The sequence below is a fragment of the Euprymna scolopes genome, chromosome 5, assembly GCF_053919585.1.
Source record: "Euprymna scolopes isolate OS-2025 chromosome 5, ASM5391958v1, whole genome shotgun sequence".
NCBI lineage: Eukaryota > Metazoa > Mollusca > Cephalopoda > Sepiida > Sepiolidae > Euprymna > Euprymna scolopes.
This window is the reverse complement of record NC_136486.1, coordinates 94,423,637-94,428,636: the sequence shown is the minus strand read 5'-3', so window position 1 is coordinate 94,428,636 and position 5,000 is coordinate 94,423,637. Positions and strand designations below refer to the sequence as shown.

The following is a 5,000-nucleotide window of genomic DNA, read 5'->3' as shown; positions in this document are numbered from 1 at the left end:
TACAGACATGGGGGAAAAATATTTGTTAAAATTAAGACATAAGCATTATAAAATACTTTATGATCGGGGACAAAAAAAAAGAAAGAAATATAGCAAGGAGCGGTTGATGTCACTAATTACTGGACATGTTGTCAGCAGAAAAAAATAAAGGACGTTTTGACCAACGGGTGTTTTCGCCATTCAAGTTAAGATTTTTAAAGCACATGCATGCAATAAATTAAAAAATATGATTCAGCTAACTCAGTTCTCGTACTTTCTGTAAATGTTAATTTTAAGGTATTTTAAAACTTATATATATATATATATATATATATATATATATATATATATATATATAATATATATATGAGAGAGAGCGTGTGTGTGATAAAAAGAGGGGAATATATATATATATATATATATATATGTATATATATACATATATATATGTTATATTATTGTTTTTCTAGTGGAACGTTGCTGCAATTTAACGGTACTCTATAGAAAAAAAAAACAACTGCATGACTTACTGTTAATATTTCTTTTGAAATAATGAATGTCTGTCAGGGTCAATGAATGAAATGAATGAATGAACAAATGTTTTCTTTATTATTTTCAATTGTCTGCTAAATATTTTAAATGGGTAAATATGCTCTTCAGGTGTGTAAATTTATCTGACCTACGTACTCCCCCAATCTTCTTTTTTGATAAAACATATTGTTAGAGAAAACGACTTAAATAAACTCATCAAAAACTTCGTTGTAATCATTTTTATACTTTTTATTAGACTTATGTAATAGTAACAAGTTGCCTGCAATGGCGGTTATCTTATATTTTAAAATTAATTCAAATTATAGAAACATGGCCGCCATTGCATTAACGTTTTACTGTTTTCCATTTAGTCTAATAACAATAAGTATGCAAATAATGAAAATGAAGCTTTTTACGGTTATATTTACGCCTTTGGATCTACTGATGTGTTTAAAAAAAAGTGTTTCATGGTTTCCTGCAGGTTTAATAATTCACGCAGCTGAAGTGCATATGTACATTTAAAAGAATAAAATGAATAAAACTATTATCTCTCTTTTATTTATTAATAGATATTGTAAGATAACACCGTTTTTAACACAGTAATCGCTGTCTAATTACTTTTAGTAAAAATTATTAGCTGAATATTCCTAAAATCAATAAAATGTATTTATTTCTAAACAATGTATTTATTTAAAATTGTTCTATTTTAATCGGCGACACGATTTGATTTCATTTTTGCAAAAAAAATCTTTGGAAAATGGGTAAAATCGAGTGTTCTTACTTTATCCACATCAGATCAATCAACACTTTATATTGTTCATGGGAATATCGTATTCTTTAATGTGTGTGAAAAGTGATAACACCATAGCATATTAAAACATATATTTTTATATATCATACGTTTTTCAATACATAGAATCAATTCATTTCTTGCAAAAATCGATATTTTCGATATATTTATTGGCAATAAAAGCGAAAAAAGCTCGGAAAATATATCGTGACAACATATTGTCCAAATATTCTGTTATCATGCCCCAAAACGCCAAAACGCCCGGTTATCAAAACGTCCGGTTATCAGAACGTCCGATTATCAAATCGTCCGGTTATCAAATTGTTTTAAATTCGACTCCACCATCGAGAGAAAAAAAAGAAGACTTTTACAAGATGGCGATAATGTTGATCTGCGTTTGCCCTCCTTCTTTGTTCCGCAATATATCTGTTATTTAGTTTTTTTTTTTAAAAATACGACAAAAAACTAATTATAAATTTCAGCACCTTCGTCATTTAGCATTTTTATTGTAGTCAATGTTTACATTGAGAAACGCAACATGCAACAGAAAACTATGAACAATCTCATTAATATTATTTTAAAAATTATGTTTTTTTCTGTTTGTTTGAATTTTTTGTTGAATTAACACTTTTTTTATTAAAAAAAACATATTTGAATGTGTAGATGATAAGTTAATGCTTATTTGTATCTACAAGGGAGCACGAGAGAAAAGAACGATTAATAAGACGCGCGTGGAAACGTTCAAATAAAGTATCATTTTGTATATCTAAAATTGTTATTGTTATGAACATTTGTACAACATGAATTATTTTTTAAATCATTTATTTCTTTTCAAGGAAGCCTTTTCTTTATCTTTTTTTTGTATTTTTTATTAGACTTAATAGAAAACAGTACAACGTTACACACAATTGATTATAGAAGATCAAATAATAAATAAACGTGGATTTATAAGATCAAAGAATCCAACCTTGGTCGCCCTTCGGGGCCCGTGGCGCAGTTGATAAAGACCTTGAATCTCTACAATTCCAGATGAACATTGTCTGAAGATAGCGGTTTCAATCCCACCCATTAAAGCGTGCTGGAGGTTTACTTGGCCAAAATGTGGTGAGACGACAACAACTACGGATGGCAGTGATGGCTGAGAATGCAGTTAGGAGATTCGAAGTTCCTATCCGTCGCGATTACCACCTGACGAAGGCCAGAGGAATAGCTGGCCGAAACGTTGTGAATAAACAAACCAATAAAAGATGAAAAACAACAACTAATAAAGATGAGACTTATAGTCCGAAATTAAAATAAATTAATATGTTACACGCAATGGCGAACTTCTTTTATTTTCGAATATAAACTAATTTTTAACAAACATGCCGCCCCTGCTTGTCACGTATCTGGTGTTAATACCTAAAAGACATCATTCGAACATCCGTCTTCATCTTATATGTAATTCCTGTAATGTTTCTGTCGATGCAGTCTTCGACATATTTTAAGATAAGTTTTATATAACCCTATTCTCTCTACAAAATTCTGAATGCGAACTTTTATTGAATCCGCAGGGGCAGCCCGCTCTCATTGTGTCCGTCATTATTGAGTAAAAGGAATTCATAATTATATCCTATACTGAAACTTAAACCGCCAATCTCCAGTAGATTGACTTTAAAACTTAATAATATGTAGTATTAACACCTATTGTGCCATGGGTTGTTGCAAAGTGAAACATGGTCATATATTTAAGATGAGAAGAATACTTTGAGTAATATAAATTATCAATCCCTTATCTAAAAAATTTGTTTAAAGTCTAATAGCTCTCATTTAAGGAAAAAGTCGGCGGAATAACGAGGTTGACGGATGCGTATTGGGACCATAATTTAAATCAAGTATTTTTTTTCTATTCTATCTATATACCTATGAAGTTGAGTCTTTTTCTCGCTCTGGCATTCATATCAAATACCTACTTTTTCTATTGGAAAATTTTGTAAACGAACTTCTTAGTTTATGCAGTCATGGATATGCGAGAGACTACATGAAAGTTAACTATTTTACAAATTCCTTTCTCAAACGAGCGTTAATTACGTATTCAATTGTTTTGGTTTATCATTACGATTGGTTTCATTTAACTAATACGTTTAATTCGTTTTATGCATAGTTTCTACATTCTGCATAATTGCGTAGAATTTAAAACGAAAATGTTCAAGCACAGTAATATATATATATATATATATATAAATATAAATATATATATATATATATATATATATATATATATATATATATATATATATATATATACACACGGCATAATCACGTTTGAAACACCGGTTCCCGTCGGATCACCGAAGTTGAGCAACGATGAGCCTGGCCAGTATCAGACGGGTGACCATTTGGAACTTCCAGGTGCTGTATGTGCTCTCCGCTTTTCTAGGCATTATTTCCAGTTGTCCTGGACTTCTCCTTGCCACTGGACTTAAGCAGTAGCGATCACGGAGTGGTGTGGTTGGATTTGCGCAACCTTGCAACACAATTACACGCGCAGTTGTCTCCACAGGGGGTATCCTTTGTCTTTCTAGACTGAACATATATACAGGGTGTTCCAAAAGTCTTGGGCACATTCCAAGTCCGCATATCTGCTTGATTGTGAATGGTATTAAGATGAAAGCGGTGCCATTTTAAAGCTAAATGCATTAAGTGTTTTGTAAGGCTATACCAAAATATACCAGATATACCAGATGTGTTTTTTAGGTCTTGAGATATCTAATGTCAAAATGTGCTCATGACTTTTGGAACACCCTGTATATATATATTACGACCGGGCAACGCTGGACGGTATATTACTATTTTTATACGAATGATATTGTTACGAAAATACGTATCATATGAATTGTTTACTCGTAAGAAAAATATTTCTGTAAACGTGCGTTTGTGTGCCCTCTCTGCCCAAATCGTTTAGATTCGATGCTCGATTCTGTCACTGGTCTCGATCAAAGCAAACAACACAAGGATTCTCCCTCCAAATAATGCACAACTCCGTTAATACTGTCTCTTAGATATGATTATGTCTAGTACGTATATCTCTTGCGTCACAAGTCCTTGTGTTTTATATATTGGCGTACCAAAAAAACGGCACCAAAATGAGTCATGTTACGTTATCTAACATGAACGGCACCCATGTAAACGTGTGTATACGTTTCGTGTTTGTTTGTGACGTCCTAAATCTGTTACTAAATGTCTGTTAGTGTTTTTTTTTTTCATTTTCTGAACCCGTTTTACGTTTCGTTCATATGCGTGCGTGTGTGGGTCATATGTGTATTTTCGACATACCGTTATCTTCTCTGCTCACTGAACCTGGTCCATCCTTGTTCATCTTGTTCTTGGAGGGGGCTGGAACCTTTTGAACGAAACACTTTGACTCCAAAACGATTATTGGTTTTCATATTAGTTTTTAATTCAGTTTTCAGGATGTTGCGCAGATGAAAATGGAAAGTGAGTTTCTTTGCTTATGGTCTTAGTCTACATTGAGAGACACGTCATTCCCCCCTCCAAGAGGGGAGCAGAGATAACTGTAAAGTCCAACCGCTCTGCTTCAATTCCAAGTTCAAACTCCTCTGATCTCCAGCTAACCTGATTACGTGACTCACGCATAACATACACCTAAGTCCGATCAGCAATCCAGACCTTCCGATAAACTTGTCTATGATCTAGCTTT

At 32.6% G+C, this 5,000-nt stretch overlaps 1 pseudogene; it reads left to right on the top strand.

Annotated features, from left to right (window-relative positions):
- Positions 1-3,585: 3,585 nt before the first annotated feature.
- On the top strand, positions 3,586-3,703 carry LOC145277358 (5S ribosomal RNA; annotated as a pseudogene).
- Positions 3,704-5,000: the final 1,297 nt, after the last annotated feature.